Source organism: Pungitius pungitius, chromosome 11 (assembly GCF_949316345.1).
Source record: "Pungitius pungitius chromosome 11, fPunPun2.1, whole genome shotgun sequence".
NCBI classification, from domain to species: Eukaryota; Metazoa; Chordata; class Actinopteri; order Perciformes; family Gasterosteidae; genus Pungitius; species Pungitius pungitius.
The window spans coordinates 7,431,828-7,455,429 of NC_084910.1; positions in this window are offsets into that span (position 1 = coordinate 7,431,828).

Sequence of the window (23,602 nt, forward strand, 5' to 3'; positions counted from 1 at the left end):
GTCTGTCTCTAGTCTGATCAATGGATCATGTTTCTTATACCACAGAAAAGTGACCGCCCCCCAAAAATATTTGTTACACACTTCATCATCTTTCTGAGTGATCCATTTTAGTCGTGATTGCTGTTGGGGCTAACAAAATAACAAAGACTGATTTTGCATTCTATTTTTAGTTAGCAAGAAGTTAGAAGCATGACTCTGTGTGTGCCAGTCCGAGCTTTCAGGTTTCTGTGTGTGATCCTGCACTTCAGCAGAGCAAAGTTGGCAGGCTCATTATCATAGTCCCACTTTAAAACAGATAAGGTAGGGAACTATCAGACTGAAATTATGGGACCCGAGTGGGCTTCTAATGGCCGCGGCATTTGCCAAGCTGCCCCTGTAAGTGGAATTCTACTGCGATCTGCTGCCTGTTTATTCGAGTGCCTGTTGTTCTGGATGCACTCCATAGAGGATACAAATTGCATTATTCACGGCAAGCAGGCTTGTAATGGCAAGGATGAATGATGGCCCCCATTTCTCTCTTGACAGAGAAGGTCGAGAGAGGATCTCTATACAATTACATGTTTGTGTTCCATCAGCGGATCACCACACATTGGAGACCTGAAGGGAAGGAGTAGTTGTTTCACTCTCTTGGAGGGACTCTGGGGCATGAAGTGACGCTTTACTAAATGAATTATAATAATAATCTGACCTCAGATCTTGGGAGATGTGTGCGATTTTTTTTCTTGCTTAGTCAATTTAGAGACTACATACTACACACAGTGTTTTGCAAATCACAAAGACACAGACATTTTTGATTGTCACTTAATTGCCTTTTTTAGACACTGCCTTGAAAAATGCCACACATGTGAACACATTGCTCAAACACGGGCGTCAGGTGTGCAAGCACTTAGGTGCTTAATTGTAAACATACCAATCAGGTGTAAGCACTATAAAAAGGCAACAGATCAGTGTACTTTCCTCCTCAAAAATGGAAGGTAATGTTGCAGGGAGAGTGAGGATGCGAGTGGTAGGGAGGGTTAGAAGTAGACCTGGAGGCCGTGGAAAAAGAGGGCCAAATTTATCCAACATTGATTGACCATGTTGCAGGGTAGGAAATTTACATATTATTTCGGGGGAAATTTTGGCCCCCACTGACTAAAAATCAGGGTCATCTAATAAGAATTTTGTAAAATAACATTTATCCTTTAGTAAAAAATAAATATACTTATTTGGGCTTCCTTTATATGCATGTGTCATCAAATGGCAGAAATGAGACTTATTAGGCAGTAGTCTACAGTGTTGGATTTTCTTTGAACCACAATGAACAGAAAACATTAATCAGACTCATTCAATTGTATTTTTTCTTTGTAGTTTCTTGTGTTAAGCAATGTCTAACAGCTTGACCATTCTGCAGAACGCTTTCTTTGCATTTGATTCACAGCTTCCAGTTGTCTCTGTTATTGAGCTAATTACTCCATGCTTCTGTAAAAACAAAGAACATATTTAAACCTTTAACCATCATCTACAGCCACTAATTTTGGTTTTTGCCAAATAGAGGATAGGCTGTTAACCAAAAGGTGGGAGTGACTTCAGAAGAGGAGAAACCACTCTCACGGACCGTACCCTTGGTCTGTCCCCCTCATGTCTGGGAAGGGATGAGAGTTGTCCCGGACATGGCTCAGGGACTCGGTCGACATAACATCACATGCAACAATTTTTTTAACGTACAAGCTGGGACAGGAGCTCCTAAAGAGGAAGCTGACCATGGTGGGGGGAACAATAAGAAAAAACAGGTCTGAGCTCCCCCCTCAATTGCTGCCTTCAAAGAACAGGCCTATCAACTCGTCCAAGTTTGTTTACACGGCGGACACTTCCCTGGTATCCTATGTGCCAAAGAAAAAGAAGAATGTGGTACTCATGATTACCCTGCACAGGGATCGAAGAATATGTGGCCCGGAGCATCAGAAACCAGAGCAAATCATGGACTACAATACCACAAGAGGAGGGGTGGACAACATGGACAAGCTGCCTACAGCTGCAAGAGGACAACCCTACACTGGCTACTGGTGATTTTCTTTGACATACTGGACATCCGCATTGAACCTAGAGTGGAACAGAGGGAAGCTCCAGAGGAGACACCTCTTTCTCAAGGAACTTGGAAAGACACTCGTGAAACCGCATATTCCGAGAACCTTAGCCTCTGCAGCCACAGTGAGGACAATTCTGGTGCCCCATCCACCCAACCTACTGAAACACCATATGCAGAGCCTGAGGTAAATGCGACACTCATACCTTGCGAGACATTTGCGAGAGGATCTTTTCATCATTCTTGTTTGTGGCCGGCAGCAACAAAAAGAAATGCTGCGAAGTGTGTGGACCCAAGACGGACGGAAAGACGCAATATTCATGCATCAAGTGCAAGAACATATGCAACACACACACAGTAAAACTCTGCCACTCATCTGTTGAATAGGCTGGTATAAAAAGGCAATGTGTTCAGCTATGTAAAATGACCTGATTACTGTCAGAACGTCAGGTGCAAGGGCAGGAAGGGAGGACTCAGGCACGGAGTTGCGGAAACAAAAAGACTTTAATTGTCTAACTTTAAAAGGGATACTCAAAATCCCCCAAAAAATCAAAGGCGAGGCAGGGACCTGACAAAACGACAACATATATTACGAACTGTGTTAGATCATTTAAAAAGAGAAGGAGCGAATAAACGCATCAGAGGCACGTGTTCAAAAATTGGAAGCCTGAATGGGGACGTCTGGAAGAATTCAGCCAAACAATTTCCCTCGTTCTGGTAGATTTATTCGTCAGATCACAGGTCAAGTATAAGCGCTGCATTTGCAAAGGCAGGAGAAATCCTGCCGGCCCGCAGGCCGGAAGAACACACTAACATCAGCAAGAACATCATGTTTTATAACCCGAAAGACAAAGAAAAGTTTTCTATTGGCCCTAAGCTGGCGTAGGGGAGGATCCTCCTTCCCCCGCGTCTATCCGGTCACATTCAATGTCCAGACCACCTTGCCTAACGTAAACAATGAAAAAATGTGGATGTTGGAGCGTGTGGTGTGAATTTCAAACCCCCCTTATCTTACACATCTGCTGGTTGACCCGCTGACCTTGCTTCCTTAGTCAGGACAGAAACGGTTCCCATACATGTAACACAAGAAGCTCCTGTCTATACGTCTGTTTTCTAGTTCTCAACAACATCAGTTACAGCACCCCCCTGCCCCCAGACTGTCTGGCCTCGCCGGCACATCCTGCTTGCCCTCCGACCTTGAATTCAGGGAAACATTTTCTAACTCAGTACTAACAAAAAGCTTTTGATTATCAACTGCATGGCATGAAGACGAGACGCAGCGACGGACAACATGCAACATGTAATGACGCGACAGGAGACAAGAGACTGACAGGGCTTAAATACACAGGGGAGGTGCAGGTGATTGGTGATCATCGACACGGCAGACACTCATAGGGGAAGACAGGACAAGGCAAGAAGTGAAGTTACCCCAGGGACACAGAAGACATGACCCCAAACCGTGACAGAACCCCCCCCTCAAGAACCGAAAACCAAGACGGTCCTAAGGGGAGGACAAAGCTGACAAGGGGCGGGAGGGTGAGGATGACGATGGTCCGCCCCGGGGAACTCCGGTGGGCGGTTCAGGCAGGCGAGGAGCGTCCGGGGGTTGGCCGGAACGTCGGCTATGTGTCGGGGTCTCCGGGGTTCGGAGGTCAGGCGTGGGGTTCTCTGGGGGTCGGCCAAGACGGCAGCCAGGCGTGAGGGTCTCCGTGGCTCCAGCTGTTCGCGTGGGGCTCTCATTAACCATGTTAAGATAATGAGTTCCATCAGCTAATTGTTCAAAAGTTAGAGTGGTTTCCTGTTGAAACGTTCACCACCAATTATTGCTGTGTATTTAGCTGTATGTATTTTAAGCTGTAAGGGTCCATTTATTGCTTGCAAGCAGGAGGTCTAATCACGTATTACGGTGCTCTGTGGAGATGGAGTCTCTGAGCGGTCAAAACACTGAGCTTTTATTCACACACCTGAAGGTCATCCTCAGTGGCAGGTATGAAATATTGCAAACCAAGATAAGATAAGAACCATGGTTAAGATGGGGGTAACAGAGTTCCTTTGTTCAAGCATTTGTGTGAGAGCAAGTTGACTTGCCCACCCTTTTTCAGACACAGCTGCATATGGAAACCTTGAATCTTTCTGCCTTTGCACTTCACTACAGACAGTAATCACTCTTATCATAAGACTGTTATAACATTACCTTTGCGCAGCATATTTCTCACCCGCTGAGCAGCAACTTATAATGGAAATGTATGAGGAGGTGAAGCATATCATATGCAAAAAAAGGAATATGGCAGCTGTAACTAAACAAAGAGAAAAAACCTGGCAGACAATCGCAGACCGACTGAATGCGTAAGGATTTAGAAATGTCTCCTTACTAGGAAAGTTGTACACTCTGTTTCAAAACTGAGCAGAGGGAATTAAACCTTCTCTGGAAATTTATCGAAAAGACAAGGCCTAATTTTAAACCCTTATCCACAAGGCGAGGATACGTTTTACAACCATATACACAAATCTCTTTGCTGTGTCTAATTCTAAATCTTTTTTAATTAATTATTCATAATTAATGTTCATACAGAACAAACATGACTTGACAGCAAAGATCCTGGCTACAAGTCAAGATAAAATATAAAAACATTTTGCAGGCTGGTAAATAAGGACTTCAGGGCCAAACACACACTTCGGACAGTACGGCAAATAGTGCCTTTATTTACAGTTTCGGCATCTCCAACGGCATATAAGAACATATCGCTTGCAAAAAAGCGCAGCGCCACACAGACCACCTGTGGGATAGTGAGAGCATGGCTTTGCGCTGTGCGGTGCTGAATTTTGGGACCCAGCAGTCTGCACAAATAACGGAATCCATCTCCAGAAAATCTATACCTCTCATGCAGGTACCCGTCGGGAACAGCTAAAGGGTCTGATCTGTCCCAGAACACCTTCTCACGTCTGAAAGCACGTCTTAATAATAGCGCTTCTCATCCAACACGTCGTCAGAAGTGGAGATGCCATGGTGCAGGAAGAAACACAGGTGAATGGGACTTTATATATCGCCCCCATCACGTTTACAATTGTTCACTCACCACTGCGCAGTTTCGCCCACCAGCGGACCCACCCCGTCGGTCGGTCCGCCTGGAACGACCAATACCCCCCGGTATTTCGACGTGATTATAATCCGTCGGACCTTTTTGCGGTCCGCGAAATGTTGTCTGACATGAAAACGGTCCGTGAGGTAAAAGTTTCGGACCACCGATCTAAACATCTTCAATAGTAGAGTTTAAAAACTGGTGAGAGCAATAGTGACAAGTGATGCATGTTAATAAAAACTAGAAAATGCGCTTTTTTAATTTCAAATAGTTGCTTGAAGTACAGACATGAAACAAGCTGAAATTATTGTAAACGTTGCTAAAAGAATAGAAAAAGCTGAAATGAACTTGAAAACACAGAAATAATAAAAGCTGAAATTATCAAAGCGCCTTAACACTACATGACATAATTCAACCATTCATACACTAATGACAGGACCTACCATCCACAGTGGCACCTGCCCATCAGTAACTAACATTCACACACTGTGGTCAACGCTAGAGGAAAAATGCTGGGATTAAGTGTCTTGCCCAAGGACACATTGACATGCAGGTTAGCCGGGCCTGGGATCAGACCACCAACCCTCTGATTGGAGGACGGCTGCGCTCCCCACTCACCCACAGTCGCCCTAACCTAAGAAAAACTAAGAATTTATTCATTGATGGGCCTCATCAAACATTACAGTAAGAATTCCCTCCATGGGGGTTGAAATACTAGTAGTACTAGTAATATTAGTAGTAGTCAAAGTAATTTTAGTAATAATACCAGTTGAAATACTAGAAGTACTAGAAATAGTAGTGGTTGTAGTACTATTTGAAAGAGCAATACGTATTCAACGAAACAGCTTCATCCTAAGCTTCATGGTTAAATTACAGAATCATTGCAGCTTTTATTTTGAAATGGTGGGGGGGTGGAGAGACAGTATATATTAATTAATAGGCCTCATCAAACATTACAGTAAGAATTCCCTCCATGGAGGGTTGTTTTGAAATGATGAGAGAAGGTGGAGAGAAGGAGGTCATGTCAGGCTGCAATAATCAGCTAATATGGATCAGCTGTGAGTCACAGAAAGAGCCCCAGTGAGTTGCCATGACAACGGAGCAGGTGCAACAACTAACAAGCTTTTCAGCCAAACAACTTCTCTCGTTCTGGTAGATTTATTCATCAGGTCCCAGGTCAAGTATAAGCGCTGCGTTTGCAAAGGTGACCAAGCTCTCTCCATAGACGGCCACCAGAAGTGTTGCTGTAATACAAAAATGGTCCTCTTGACCCCCGGATGACAACAGAGGAGAGATGTGAGCCCAATGGATGACCTGAGCCCTGAGGTCAGCAAGGACAAACAGGCGATTGGAGGGACAACCGGCAGGGACAGTTAACCCATCTTGGTCCCTCTTAACCCGTTCATCCACTTCCCAAGTTATAGCCCTAATAATACAGGACGCAGGCAAAATGTTCACGGGTACTCGGAAAGGGGGTCAGGATCAAACAGACGGGACAGGGCATCAGGCTTCATATTCTTGGACCCAGGGCGGTACGACAAAGTGAAGTTAAATCTATTGAAAAAAAGGGGCCACCTTGTCAGTGGAATTTGACACATAGCCCGGACTGTTGACTGTTAACTTTAGCTGTCATTCATGATAAGCATTCGGTCTTGATGTGGTAAAACCATGGCCATTTAGTATCAGAACAATCTGAAATACTGCAAAAATCCTTCAATCTAAGCCACTTTCCCAAGGTTATCCGACTTGAATAACATCGCAGAGCACAAGTCCACCGCCAACGTAGTATTTGTTACCCAGCAAGTCTGAGAGTCCAACATCAAGTAAAACCCAAAACCACTGCAGAATGTGAAAATCCTTTGCTGTGTCAAACTCATATATGGAGTTCATAATCTGCAGTGGCACAGAGGGGGAGACGTGGCTCATTGAAGCTTTCTGAGACTTAGACTTTAATGAAGTCATTTATCTCTGATCTGAGGCTATCTAGCCATCCATTCAATCTCACACACATGAGTAGCATCCTCTTGTCCTCAGAGTAGATTGCAGGATGAATCAGAACAACCGCAATATTAAGAGTAAAGATGACCCAGGCATTTGATAATAAGATGAAGCACAATTTCGTTTTGTCCCCTTAGATCAAGAGATTTACAGATGGGATATATTTTTCACATACTAATAGATGGCAAATGATAGCACAGGTGGATTATTACAGAAGGTATCTTTTACCTGCTGCTAAAGGCAATAAATACACCTCACAGAATAAATTTCTTTATGTAATTGATCCCTGTATATGAAGTGGCTTAAAACTTACTGATGGTGGAGTTACTATTTTCTTCATTTCAGTCAAAATACATACGTTAAACTACTACCACCGTAAGAGCTTTAGGCTCATCGGGTCCATTAAACTAGTAACTTTTTAAATGTATAACTTTGCATCCACCCGTAAAGACCCATAAAACAAATCTGCAATTGCTTTTACGTTTTCAAAACAAATGTCCTATTTATCTACAAGAGAGGAAGTAGCATAAAGCCTCTACAAATTTTCCAAATAAAAAATCATCTAGGCATATATCAAAAACCAATGAACCCAAAACAATAAACCTTCCATGGGGTTATTTACACTCTAAGAAGTCTAATGTTCTTGTCTGAACAGAGCTAACCGTAGGTGCGGTGCAAATGGGGCATGGCCATTGATTTTTCTGTGTTACGTCATCTCTTTTTTTCCCCCCATTTTTTTCATTATCCACTTTCTGCTCAATCCGTTGCTGCAGGTACTTCAGATAACGAATACATTTAACAACTCTCATTCACATATCTTGTAAACCTCTGGCACCAAATGTATCCTGCAAATCATGAATAATGCATTCTGAGCTCCCCATCTTTTTCGCATATGACCTATAGCCAAAATGATTATTTGTGAAAAATAAATAATCAAATATTGTAAATGGTCACCTGGGGCTTGGAAGACTACTGTGAATTCATCAGTATGTGGGCAACAGAATGAACTACAGTTCTTTAATTTCTTTGTTTTCTTTAGAAGATGTGATTGTCCTGAATAACACGATGTGGTGGCTGTTGTTTGTACAGCCATTTAAAATGTAATTATTTTCAGCCTGGCGGACTGGCAATGGCAGCTGAGTCGTCCAGCTGGTGGATTAGCTTGCCTCAACAAAACTTGAGAAAAAGTCTTGCAGTCTGTGGTTGAGAGCTAAAAACACACATGCCCGCACAAATAATAAGTACATGGATATAAAACATCTACCCAGCCCTGTTTAAACGCCAGGTTTTGGTGAAGTAAACAATTCAATTGGGAAGAAATTGAATATTTACTTTTGTTTAAGAGAAGAGGACGGAGCGATAATCTTCAACGTAAGCATGTTATAACCAAAAGGACCCATATGACAAAAATGTATAAGACCTGATGTCATTCTTTGTTTGTGGTTGTTGATCCTAGGCCTAGGCATTAGTGGCCTGTGGGGCGACTGTGGGTGATGGGGAGCACAGTCGTCCTCCAATCAGAGGGTTGGTGGTTCGATCTCAGGGCGGGCTAACCCGCATGTCGATGTGTCCCCGGGCAAGACACTTAATCCCAGCATTTCTCCTCTAGCGTTGACCACAGTGTGTGAATGTTAGTTACTGATGGGCAGGTGCCACTGTGTATGGTAGGTCCTGTCATTAGTGTATGAATGGGTGAATGTCATGTAGTGTTGGAAGTGCTTTGAGTGGTTGGAAGACTAGAAAGGTGCTACACAAGTACAGACCATTTACTAGGGAAGCTCAAGCGCCCTCAGCTGAAAATATTACTCTGTATCAAAACAACAACCCGTTCCTTGTAGGTGACTAATCAAGTTAGCTGCATAATTTTCAGGAAAATATTACATAGATCAGGCTTTTTCATGCAAAGAAAGTTTGGCAAAATAAGCATAGCAAGGTTTAATCAGCTGAATAAGCTTGCAACTCCCCCCGGAAAAAAGGGCAGGTCTCTTTCTCATTGATGTAGGAGCAAATTAGAGTAACGTTTTATAGAGAGTTCTCAGAGAATGCCAAGATCCGTTATGACATCTTGATGACTTTCTGTACGAGCGCTTTCAATGCTGTCTACACGAATCATTTATTTACAAGAAGACTCCAGCCATACATGGTGGACATCGGAAAAGCTGCTGCATGTTGTGCTCTGTTCGTTTATTTTGCGCTAATAAACTTCTCGATGTTCCACGTTTCACTGCAATCGATCGAATTTCTGTTGTATGAATAATTCATACATACTGATCCCCCCCGTACAGATACACATACAAATATTGACATTCCTAGTTCTAGTGCAGGCGCATTTAAAGAAATATAATCTAATTGTTGGTAATAAGGCACTTAAAATACGCCAATACATTTTCCCAACACTTACGCATTTAACTTGTTTGCGATACTATGCCGTCTTGTGACCCTCGCAGGGGGGCGGTGTTAGATTTTCCCATGATTATTCATTTAAAGATTTTAATGGATGTCATGTGTACACACTGACGTAAAAGATAAACAATACGTTTAACTCATATGTAGGTTTGAATCATTTCTGTTTTATGTCATCAGTGAGAACAAATAGGCTCTTCCTAAGAGTTTATTTGCGTTGAATTGTTAGAAAATCATGATTTTGGTGAGCAACTCTTCCTTTTGAAGTGTACGCATGAATATCCTTATGACAAACTTCTGATTCAAATTAACAAAAATGTTTGAGCCTTTTGAGGAACCAAGATAGTCTGACATCAATCGTCAGGTTAATTTGAGCTGACTAATAGGACATTTGATCAACTTAGTGAACCACATGCGAGGAACAGGACCCAGCTTTTGGCAATGTTATGTTGTGCCATATTTTCTATACTTGATGTTGATGGTCTCCATTGTGGTCCAACAGCGATTCTCTTGACGATTCATTCATGTCTTCCCCCTTCATGTTAGTCCGTTGTCTCAGACCGTGGCTCACAGTTTATCTCTCAAGTTTGAAGGTCATTCTGCCCCGCACTGGGAGCTACAGTGAGCCTGTCATCTGGATCATCTTATAAATCATCATCATATAAAAAAAAACTGAAGACTACCTTGCTACACTATATACTGCAGGCAAAATTATATTGACATATTTTGAAGGTGGGATGTTTTTCATGGTTTGGGCTAGTCCCAGTATTCTAGTGGTGTCTGGAGAAGTGGATTGGCCATAATCAAACAAGTAACCTTCTAATTCTAGAGCAACAAAGTTACAGCACCTTATATAAATTGCTGACATGACAAAGTGGATAACAGGTCATTCTTTCCTTGAGCAAGGAAGTTAACTAAGTTACCTAAATCCACCAGGTGTACTCATTATGGCAGCACCATGCACCTTCAAAGGGTTTGATGAAATACAGATGGCATTTCTCATCCCTTATGTTAATGGAATTTGTAAAACAACTAGCCGCTGGATTGAATAATAATGATGCCTATAAAGACTGTACCTACATTAGATGGTTTACTTTGTTTTAAAGTAGTCAATGTATAACCTGAACTAAAATCCAAAGCCAGTAATATGACAATAATCCAACAGTAACCACATTATTCAAAATCAACATGTTAAGTGACCAGGCACATATTTTATTTATTTGTTAACAACTTCATCAGGTTAGTGACGAATTGACCAATATATCTATAATTTCACCCAACAACAGCCATGGTATAACAAAGGCACACTTTACCCTTGAAGAAAGTCGGTGATCTCTCTCTCTCCATGATGCAGGATTCTGAATTAAGAAAAATAATATTAAGCTTCCTAGATAGCTTACCAAGCGCTCATGTACACTCGTTCATGCTCAAATTACATTCACTTTTATCATACCTGCAAAGTCAGAAGGCCTGAAAAAAGTGACACTATCAAACACGTGGCATGAGGGAAGGACAAGGATGCAGAGATGGGTGAATGATAATTCTCCTTGGAAACTATGACGCGGGTGTGAATACATTTAACATGCAAGACACACTGGCACAGGACAAGGGGAGACGCAGACTATAAGTATCCATGAGGGAGGTGAGGGAACAGGTTGACACAATTAGGAATCAGGGAAGACAATCAACAGGAGACACATGAGGAAGGGCAAGGCACCTGAAACGAGAGGAGAATTAGACACCAAAATAAAACAGGATGTTCAAAAACAGACGTGACGACATGACACAAACACAAGCTTGACCTCCCGGTATGGCAGACATTTCAAGTGAACGCAACATCTGTGTTGTTTTTCAGACAACGGCAGCTACAGACTGTTCAGTGAAACACATACACACTTTTACACCGTTTAGCTGTCAGTATTTTAACCGTGGTTGCTCCATTGACATATTTAAAATATATATATATACACACTTCAGCTGCTAGCTAACGGTAGGCTAACGTTACCTGCTGTCAAGTGTAGTGTTTACTAGCGTCCCGTGCGGCGCTGTTTCACTTCCCTCTAACGTTTTCGGAGCATCAGGGAGAAGCGGAGGCCTTTAAGTGGCATCTAAATAAGGCACCGAAATCAGAGTTGCTATTTCGTCCAGTAGATAACGGCCATTAAGACACCTGTATCGTATTAGCACCGGGTCTCGGATCCCCCCAAAGAAAAACAAAACTCTTCGGATCTACACGATTCGCGTGGATGAAATTTTCCCATTCAAAACTCAGACTTGAATTAAGTCCTCGCTATCTTTCGTAATCCCTGACTGGACAATTAGGTTGGTATACTAGCTTTGAATAACTAGTCTAGCTAACTACTATATGTCTGCTGTTAGCTGGCAGATTGTTTGTCAACGTTTCTCGCTGTACGTGAATGAAGCCAAACGCACTCTTCTAATCATTACGATACACTGCGTATCTAAGTTAGTAAATGCAACTTTAGATATAGAAACACCAACTACAAATATTTTACTATAATAAGAAATTATTATGGAGATATAAACATAATCGAAGCACTTACAGGATTTTCATTAGGGATTTCACGCTTTGTGAGGCTTCGTTTTTGCCGCGTTCAACAATAACATACGTGTCTGCGCCATAGACTGTACTGTTTTACGCCGGAGGACCACAACAACAATCTGTGATGCTATTAGCTGCCCTGATTGTACACCATAAATTCTTATAGGGGGTCCCTAATGACTTATAGGGCGTCTGGGACCCCCCAGACCCTCCTCATTTCGAACCCTGAATCCCGCAGTTATTTACTTTTGTCCTGAGGAGCCCGAGAGTGAGACAAAGTCTGTCTCAAGCCCCATAGGCTCCAATACAAATCTGCCGACATATTAAAAAAAAAACTGAAGGTACATGTTTTAAAACTGCTCTACTAGCAAGGCTACCCTTTATAGTTTTGCTACAGGGGACATTTGTGTGAAGTGTGGATTCTGTGTAAATCACTGTCTCCCTGTGAGCTCGTTACTGACCGGAGCTGATCCGTTGTCACGGTTACTCACAGACACGGTTACACACAGACACGCTCTGCTCCGTCTTGACTCACAGCTGATTAGTGCAGTTAGGACCTGAAGGTATTCAGGTTTTACAGAGGACATTTGATCCCAGGCCCGGCTAACCCGCATGTCGATGTGTCCTCAGGCAAGACACTTAACCCGAACTGCTCTTTCAAAAACTAGTACTTCTTCTACTACCACTACTCATATTACTACAAAAATATATTTATTTCACAGCTTTTATTATTTATTCTGGTGGCGAAAGTGGCGTATGGAGTAGCGTAGTGCGCTGGGAGCCGCAATGTTGGTGGTTCGAATCCCGGCTGCCCCTTCTGCCATATCGAAGAGTCCCTGAGCAAGACACCTAATCCCTAATTGCTCCCCAGGCAAAAATGTAATGCATGGGTTATAATGCAATGTAAGTCGCTTTGGATAAAAGCGTCAGCTAAATGACATGTAATTATTTCTGTACTTTTTTCAAATTGATATCAGCTTCTCCCATTTCTGTATTTTGTGCAATTCTTTAAAATTAATTTCAGCTTTTCGTATTTCTATTGTTTCAGCAGTGTTTAGAATTAATTTAAGTTTGAATTATTTCTATATTTTTTCAAATTCATAAGATTCTCCCATTTCTGCTTTTCTCATTTCTGTAATTTCAGAAAGTTTTTAACTAATTTCTGCATATTTCTATTCTTTCAGCAATGTTTTGAATTAATTTCAGCTCTTTTCATTTCTGTATTTTAAGCAACTTTCTGAATTTCAGCTTTTAGCATTCCAACGCATTTTCAGCAGGAAATGCATTTTCTAGTTTCTAATAAAAAAGACATGCAAATATGGTTAAGAGGACTGACAAAAGTGCTACAAATGGCTGACCACAAAATGAAAACAGACACAACACAACCACAAAGTGACTGTTTGCTCTAAACCAGATGTTTCATCGTTATGTGATGCAGTTCTGCTTCACTGTGTTCGTTAATGCTAGAGAAAGCACAGGGAGGTTTGACACCGAGCTAATCGGTGTTTCACACATGCCCTGCATGTGGGTTTGCGAGTGAATCCAGTTGTCCTGTCACCTCTCCAGCTGACTCACCGCTGTCTCTCTCATCAAATCCCATAAACAAGGAAAGCCAGGGATTAGTCCTGGCTAAATACACTAAGCTCATTTGATAATCACAGCTTCTCCCCAATCTCTGCTAATTAACAATGGATGTAACGAAATTAATCTGCATGAATGCCTGTGAGTATCCATCCCTGTTATCAGCTTCACAATATATTTAAAAAATATATAATCCAAATTCAGCACAAAAAGAGATTGCATTCAAATGTCCGCCTTCGTTTTATGCTATGGTGGGAGCCCAACTTCCCCCTTTTGGTCTGAACGGCGAGGTGTTGTCTCGGTCATTAGAGCAACACAAGGGCTGAACCATAAACCGTAAACCTGGGAGTTTCAGTTCAGGTACTTTAACAATTTGTTAGTCTGTTTTCAAAATTCATACAGTTCATTTTTCACAGAGGATGTAGTGTTTGGAGCCCAAAATTGCAAATTTGCATGAGAGGGCTTAAAAAGAATGTGGATGACTGACAACATTTCCTTTTTTCTCAAAGAATTATTTAAATTGTTCAATTAAAAATATTTCAATCATACTCAGGTATTTTAAATAATCTAGTTGGGTTAGCTTATATTTTTAAGATACTGCAACACCAATTAATTAAGTAGTATGAAAGTGATTTTGTAATGGTCAGGATACCTAATTTTCAATATAAAACTTGATTTCTTAATGCTTATACTATTTAAATGTATTATGTAATTTAAAACCAAATAAAAATAGTTAGTACTACTGTGCATCCTCAACAGCAAAAATAAATACAACAGTAATACGTTATTTTTACTGCAAACTAATTAAACAAAATATGCCACAATCTGAATTGGGCAAGAAGTAGTGTTCTGTGAGGTCTCAACCCCAGCGTGACGGCAGGAGGCCGCAAGGGGGAGCCGAAGGACGCGTCCTCCGGAGCCAATCACCAGAATTCTAAACACCTGCGAGAGAGGACGCGAACTCCGAAGCCAATCACTGGAACTCTGAACACCTGCGAGAGAGAGAGCCCTATAAGAACAGCCCGACGCAGCGGGCAGGTTGTGAGGTATTGCCAATACGCTGCTCTGTTGAACCACTTTGTTTCTCTGCCCCAAAAACTAATAGAACCAGTGAATCGCCGTGCATCGACCTTCCGCCTTCATCTGACTACGAACCTGCATATTCCCCTGGACCAGATCCGTCGTGAGTCTCCTGCGTTGCCGAACTACTGCCTGTCCCCGGAATTCCCTTATTGCTTTGCCCCTGGATATTACTTCTACCTGTCCTTCTAAATTAACGTTGGAGGCTCTGATCTTGTTTCATTGTTTCTAGAGGTTTGCAGACAGGCTTAGGTTTCTTTGTTTGGCTAAACCGCTTGTTTTGAATGAACATTGTAAATTGTACACTATTTCACATTTGTTGGTTGTCATGTGTCATTGTTCCTAACTCTCAACTAGACTGGCACTAAAAGGGACGTAGCTGTCACAAACCTCCCTCTCCAGCCATCAGCGAGCACCTTCATTTGAATATTGACTTTTCACTACATTTCCCATCATGCATCTCCCTGGACTGATGCTTCACAACTGTAGCAGTGCAGATCGAACTTGTTAATTGTCATCACTGACCTCAAACGTGCAAGAAAAGTAAATGCCTTCCCCAAATGCTTTGGGGAAGGCAAATAAAAGTTAACCGAAAGTGACTTACCTCAAAGTCTTAGTTAATTAAGACTTGGATATCCAGACCGAGGGAGCTAAATAATCATGCTGTTCTTTTAAAATTCACATTTTTTCAGCTGTGTTTGGCCATCCTCAAGTCCCTCGGCTGCAGGAAGTGCAAATAAAAAGTCTGAATGACACTGAAACACTTCGGGGATCGCGCTCAATGACTTTTACATTATAGTTATTTGTAATTCTGTAGTGGTCATGGATCCAAAACAGTGTATTAATGAATTTCTAATTTAATAAGCGGAATCTTTATTGAAATCACGTAGTGATTCAATGGAAGCGATCGCTTATCAAAACAACACAAAACACACAAAAGACAGTGGCAAAAAACGTAAACATAGAACTTGTTTCCTCTCATTAGACGCTGTTCAAGGCAGTGGCAATATCCAAGATATGTAAAATTGTACCCCTCAATAGTCAGATTAATTTGTATGAACATACTATATGGAGAATGGATGCCTGTCTGATCCTAACGAGACATCTGACCTTGAGTTTAAATTCCATTTTGTGCATCAAACCCAAACTTATTTCAGAACACTTTTTTTAGGGATAGGAAAATATGAATTTATAAGCAAATGAGTTATAAACAAATATATTTTCCATAGTTTTGATGAAATTAAAGTTAAAAAACGCCATACCATATCATTTTTACTGATTGACAAATAAACGTTATGATTTACAAACTATAGCACAGTGGTAAGAGGATTGGCAAAGACGAGGTGTGATCCAGACTTTTGCAGAAGCCCTCAGTGTAACAATCCTCTTCATTTCAATTGGTGCGGAGAGTGATTAACAATCTGAATAATGCTCCTGAAGTTGTTAAATCTCTTTGGGACAGAGAGAGTTGGAGGATAGAGGGCAAGACAGTTGAAGAGGAATGTTAATTTCATTAAATCGGTGGCTTGAGGAGTGGAAGTGTCAGGAGATTCAGACCAACAAGGCAAAAAACTCCCCCGCATCCTTTTTTGTTACATATTACACTGTCTCCCACTCCTCAGCCCAAAGCCTAAACTCAATTAGTCCTTCTACGGTTAGACAAATAGCCACTTTGGCTGGGGAGAGTGTTCACATTGTCCCTGAGTGTATTTGTGCCTGCAATGCATGGATATGTGGAGCCAATATTAACCTATTATTGAATTTGGTCCAGTCAATGTCATCCACCTTGGACATGATGGATTTGACGCAGTTTGTTTGGTAGCATACTTAATGAAAAACAATCAGCATGGCAATGACTTACCAGGTCTTTCTACTAAGCTAATTGAATTTGGGTAAAATAATAAATTACTTCTTAAAGTTTCAAAGTACCTCATGGCCATGAATGTTTTAAAGAATATGAGTGATATAAGTCAAAATAAATTTCCTGCATAGGGTGGCTGGGCTCAGCCTTCTGAACGGCGTGAGGGGGTCGGAAGTAGAATATAAAGTAGAGGTCCTGTTCATTCATATTGAAAGTAGTCAATAGAGAGTAGAAAAGTCAGTAGAAAGTAGTAGATGGTATGAGCATCATTTGAGAATGCCTAGTGGCACCTAAAAACAAAGATGGGGAAACCCTGGGTAAGACCAGAACATTATGAGGGATTGATTATGCAATCTGAACTGTTGCAAATGGTGTTCTACCAAGCCAAACAACAGCAAAGGCATAGAAGGCCAGCGGAAACCCTAGTCGGACCGGCGAACCCGAAGTCCAAGCGACAGCTGAGAATGACATGTGATCCACTACGCCAAAATGCAAGCTTTGGCTGCCTCCATCAGCTCCAGGGCCTGGCGGACATAGTGACATTGCTTAATGCCAAAGGCACAGGTTTGGGATTCAAAATGTGTACCAGGTACCTTCTCCAGACGCTGGTTAAAGTCCCCGAGGACAATAACCAAAGAGTCCGGGTTCGTCCGTATCTGGCCGTATCTGGTCGGCGAGTGTCCACTGTGCCTCGTGCCTCGAGCCACGTCTCTGTGAAGCACAAAACAGAGGATGAAGAAAAGTCTCTGTCTCTTCTCACCCGCAGCTGAAGCCCGTCCAGTTTGTTGCACAGTGAGCGCACGTTGGAGAGAAAGATGCCTGGCAGCGATGTGCGAGAACCACACTTGCACTAGTGAGTCGGCACGTTTCACTCTCCTCCGCCGTCTCACCGCGTGAGTAAAGGTGAGCGCACCTTTGACTAGAATGTCCATTAATTCCACAAATGAGAGAAGAAAAATTGAAAATAACTGCTGGTGTTGTTCCACGGATGTTCAAGATTTCATCTCTGGTGAAAGAGCTCTGGCAATCGAAACAGGAAACACAATTTATGACGAAAACAATCTCGCTCCTGCCTACATCAGTGAGCTTTTGAGCCCGTATGAGCCTGAGTGCTGCCTGAGATCTTCAGGTGGGGTCTTATTAACTGTCCCAAGCACTCGATTGGTCACTAAAGGTGATCGGGCCTTTGCGATCTGGGATCCTAAACTGTGGAACTCCCTTTCCTGCAGGTTGAGACAGGCAGACTCGGTGTCCTCTTTTAAATCACTTCTAAAAACTCATTTTTACCAGCTGGCTTATTATTATATTTGACAGATTTTCTTATTTATTATGAACTGCGTGATTGTATTTTGTAAAACTTCGGTGTGTATTGTTAAGCACTTTGTTAATTAGTTTTGAAAGGTGCTATTCAAAAAAAATATTTTTTTATTATATCGAGTATTCATAATCAGACTTTTGATCATTTGAAGCATTGAAACGGGAAACATCCAGAAGTTTATTAAGCAACAAATAAACCAACAGAACTTTAGGAAAAGCACGGCATGCAGCATCCACCCCGGAGCCTACTATGGACCTCCCCCGCCTAACGAGGAGAGGCTGCCGGCAATCAGGGCAGGAGGAACCGAGGCATAAGAGAAGCAGGGAGAGTGAAGGACGGGGTGGGAGTAGGACAGAGTGGAGAGAGGTGCGGAGACAGCGAGTGAAGAAAAGTAAAACCTGTGAGCCTGGACGTATGAGGCCACAGCATCCCCCCGAGCCCAAATGCACGACGTAATCCGACTTTCAAAGAGCTGGCTAACCGCGGAGCTACTGACACTCACACCTATTGAGAAGGTGGTCATCGACAAATTCCTGCGCGCCCTGCCATTTGAAGCTCAACAGTTAGCGAGTCAAGCTAGCCCTCAGAGCGCCGATCAACTGGTAGAGCTAGTGGAGGGCCATCAGGCAGCGTTGGAGGTGCTGCGCGGTGGACAGGCGCAGAGGAATGGCCCCCCTCCTCGGCTGAAAGGGAAAGGAAGGACTGAGGAGCGGGCTGGAAGACCGGCGAAGGAGGGTGGAGCCCCCACCGCCTTTTTCCAGAGACGACTACCTTTGGTGAGTCAGGAGCGGTGAGTCTGTTGCGTCACTTCCTGTCGACAGCGTGTTTGATGTCTTCAACTTTTTCAGAGCTCTAGCGATACCAAGTTGATTCTGTCGTGATATTGTCAGTACAAGCGGCGAATTATCTACGTGAGACGTTGTTAAACGCCTCACCGTCCAGCACTTTGTCGTTTAAACGAATAGTTGCTTAGACGTTGTTTAGCGTTAGCGCTACCTCTTTTAGCATTAGCTTAGCAGCTAACATTGTGATGTCTTCCCTCCCTACCTCCCCTGCTCTCTCTTGCTCGGTGTGTCACATGTTTAGCTATTCCTCTGCCTCCCTTACGGATAATGGTACATGTAAGAAGTGCAGTATATTTGATCGCTTGGAGGCGAGGCTTAGTGAGTTAGAAGCACGGCTCCGCACCATGGAGGTAGCCGCTGTTAACCAGCCATCTCCTATAGTCGGTGCGGACCACATAGACGTATCGTTTGCTCCTGCTAATCGTCCCCCGGCAACCCCCGAGCGGCCGGGAGGCTGGGTGACTGTCCGGAATAAGCATAAGTCTAAGTCGAAGCACACGGTTAACCACCAACCACTTCACGTTTCAAACCGCTTCTCCCCACTCAGCGACACACCCGCTGAGAAGCCAACTCTGGTTATAGGTAGCTCCATTCTGAGGAACGTGAAGTTAGCGAAACCAGGGTCCATAGTCACTTGTATCCCCGGGGCCAGAGCGGGCGACATTGAGTCTTATCTTAAACTGCTGGCTAAGGATAAACGTAAATACAGTAAGATTGTAATACATGTCGGCGGTAATGACTCCCGGTTACGCCACTCGGAAGTCACAAAAGTTAACGTGGAATCGGTGTGTACATACGCTAAAACAATGTCGGACACCGTAGTTTTCTCTGGCCCCCTCCCAAACTTGATCAGTGACGACATGTATAGCCGCATGTCGTCATTCCGCCGCTGGTTGTCGAGGTGGTGCCCAGTAAATAATGTGGGCTTCGTTGATCACTGGAAAACGTTTTGGGGAGTGCCTGGTCTGATTAGGAGGGACGGCATCCATCCAACTTTGGATGGAGCTCAACTCATTTCTAAGAACCTGACCCAGTTTCTTAATGGACTTAATCCATGACCCAGAGTTCAGACCAGGAAGCAGAGTCGCAGTCTTACACACTTCTCTGCGCTTCATTCCGAGCAGTCACTCAGCGTAATTAACTCTATAGAAACTGTTTCTGCCCCACGGACACCGTTATTTAAGTTAAAGGTAAACAACCGAGGAGTTATATTTAATAACTTAATAAAAGTTAAATGTAACAATACAACTGTGCAACAAACTAGGAGAATTAAAGGGGGTCTTTTGAATATTAGATCTCTGTGCTCTAAAGCTGTTTTAGTAAATGAACTAATATCTGACAACCATGTTGATATTTTCTGTCTTACTGAAACATGGCTATCGGATGGGGAGTACTTTAGCTTAAATGAAGCGACTCCTCCAAGTCATGTTAATACTCATATCCCCCGAGGCACAGGCCGAGGGGGTGGAGTGGCAGCTATTTATGACTCCTGCCTTTTAATAAACCTTAAACCTAAACTGGATTATAACTCATTTGAAAGTCTGACTTTCAGTCTTTCACAACCAACCTGGAAAATAATCCAGCCGGTTCTCTTTGTAATAGTGTACAGGGCCCCAGGTCCTTATTCTGAATTTTTATGTGAATTTTCACAGTTCTTAACGAGTTTGGTCCTTAAAACGGACAAGGTAATTATAGTGGGTGACTTTAACATTCATGTGGATGTCGATAACGACAGCCTTGGTACTTCATTTCTCTCTTTGCTGGAATCAATTGGTTTCTGTCAGACTGTAAACAAACCAACTCATTGTTTTAACCACACCCTCGACTTGGTTCTTGTGTATGGTATTGTGATAGAACACTTAACAATCTTTCCACAGAACCCTCTCCTGTCCGACCATTGTCTGATAACCTTTGAATCTCTACTGCCGGAATCTCCTCCTCCTGCCAAGGGTTTCTACAGTCGATGTTTATCGGACACCGCTGTAGCCTCATTTAAAGAAACCATTCCCTCTGCTCTAAGTTCAGTGTCCTGTCTCAAGATATCAGAAGACTCCTGTGAAAGCTTCAGTCCGTCACAAATCGACCATCTTGTCGATACTGCCACAGGCTCTTTGAGAATGGCACTGGACGGTATTGCTCCCCTCAAAAGAAGAATGGCAACAAGAAGGAAGTTCGCCCCTTGGTATAACTCTCAAACCCGGAACCTAAAGCAAACTGTGCGGAAACTTGAGCGGTTATGGCGTTCCACCAAATCAGAAGGATCTAGGCTAACTTGGCAAGACAGCGTTAAAACATATAAGAAGGCTCTCCGTAACGCAAGAGCATCCTATTACTCATCATTAATCGAGAAAAATAAAAACAACTCCAGGTTTCTCTTCAGCACTGTAGCCAGACTGACAGAGAGTCACAGCGCTGTCGAGCCGTGTATTCCTGTGGACCTCAGTAGTAACGACTTTATGAACTTCTTCAATAATAAGATTCTGACTATCAAAGAGAAAATTGATGGTCTACTACCCCCAACCGGAGCCAACCCGTCCGCGGATGTAGGATCCTTGGATGCAGCCGTGGGCCCTGATACCTACTTGGATGGTTTCTCTTCCATCAACCTTGATCAACTGACTTCTACAATTTTGAAATCCAACTCTTCCACTTGTCTCCTGGATCCGATTCCAACTAAGCTGCTTAAGGAAGTTTTTCCGTTAATTAGCACATCCCTACTGGATATTATGAATCTGTCTTTGTTGACAGGACATGTACCACAGTCCTTCAAGGTAGCTGTAATTAAACCTCTTCTGAAGAAACCTACCCTAGCTCCAGAGGTGTTGGCTAACTACAGACCCATCTCTAATCTTCCCTTCCTCGCTAAGATCCTGGAGAAATCTGTCGCGAATCAATTATGTGACTTTCTACAAAACAATGCTTTGTTCGAGGATTTCCAGTCAGGATTTCGAATGCATCACAGCACAGAAACGGCACTGGTGAAAATTACAAATGATCTTCTACTTGCATCGGACCAAGGACTTGTATCTTTTCTTGTATTGCTGGACCTCAGTGCTGCATTTGACACCATCGATCACCGTATCCTGCTGCAGAGACTGGAACACTTGATTGGCATCAAAGGAACTGCACTCAGCTGGTTTAAATCTTATTTATCGGATCGATCCCAGTTTGTGTTTGTGAACGGTGAATCATCGAGGACCACAATTGTTGGTCACTGAGTCCCACAAGGTTCTGTGCTTGGACCGATTCTATTTACCCTGTACATGCTTCCTTTGGGCGACGTTATCAGAAAACGCCGCATAAACTTCCATTGTTATGCAGACGATACTCAACTGTATCTATCGATCAAGCCAGAAGACACCAACCAACTTGTTAGACTTCAGGACTGTCTTGGAGACATCAAAACTTGGATGACCTGCAACTTCCTGATGTTAAACTCGGAAAAAACGGAAGTTATCATGATAGGCCCAGAGCGCCTTCGAAGTCAGCTGTCACGTGATACAGTCTCTATGGATGGAATTGCTCTGGTATCCAACAGCACCGTCAGAAATCTTGGAGTTCTCTTCGACCAGGATATGTCCTTCAACTCTCATATAAAGAAGACTTCAAGGACTGCCTTTTTTCATCTACGGAATATATCGAAAATCAGGAACTTCCTGTCTCAAAGTGATGCAGAAAAACTAGTTCATGCATTTGTTACTTATAGACTGGATTACTGTAATTCTTTGTTATCAGGCTGCTCTTGTAAATCGCTTAAACCTCTCCAACTGATTCAGAATGCTGCAGCTCCTGTATTAACTTCTCTGCACTGGCTTCCTGTTAAATCAAGAATAGAATTTAAGGTACTTCTCCTCACCTACAAGGCACTTGCTGGTGAGGCACCGTCTTATCTTAAAGAGCTTGTTACACCGTATTGCCCTACAAGGCATCTACGCTCCATAGATGCTGGGCTACTTGTGGTTCCTAGAGTTTTAAAAAGTAGGATGGGGGCCAGAGCCTTCAGTTATCAAGCTCCTCTTTTGTGGAACCAGCTTCCACTTTCAGTCCGGGGGGCAGACTCGGTCAGTTCATTTAAGATAAAGCTTAAAACGTTCCTCTTTGATATTGCTTATAGTTAGGGCTGGCTCAGGTTAGCCTGGACCAGCCCTTAGTTAAGCTGCTCTAGGCTTAGACTGCCGGGGGACTTCTTAGGACACACCGAGCCCCTCTTTCACTCTCACACTCTCACTCTCTCCTCCCACAATCATCCATGTTTTGTTTTATTAATGTACATCACTAATTAAGCTTCTTTCCGGGAGTTTTTTGTGCTTTCTCGCCTAGCAGGTCTCCGTGGATCATAGTTTCGTGCGGACCCCGGTTCTGACTGCTGGCTCATGGCTCTGCTGACACCTGCTGCTGCCATCATCATTACTTTAAATATGACTCATATTACTGTCATCAAAAACTAACATCTTTCTGCTCTCCCTCCCCACAGAAGCCTCTGTGGATGGTGGTTCGATCTGATGGAGGTTGTCCCTGCAGTGGTCCTGCCGTACACCTCTTCTGCTACTTGCAATTACTTGTATCATTTCAGTTAGAGAAATTGAATGTATTGTACATCTTTTACATTGTTGATTCTGTACACATGACATCCATTGCAGTCTGTCCATCCCGGGAGAGGGATCCCTCCTCTGACGTTCTCCCTAAGGTTTCTTCCCTTTTTTCCCCATTGAAGGGTTTTTTCATATTTTGGGGAGTTTTTCCTGTGCCGATGTGAGGGTTTCGGGACAGAGGATGTTGCATGTGTACAGACTGTAAGGCCCTCTGAG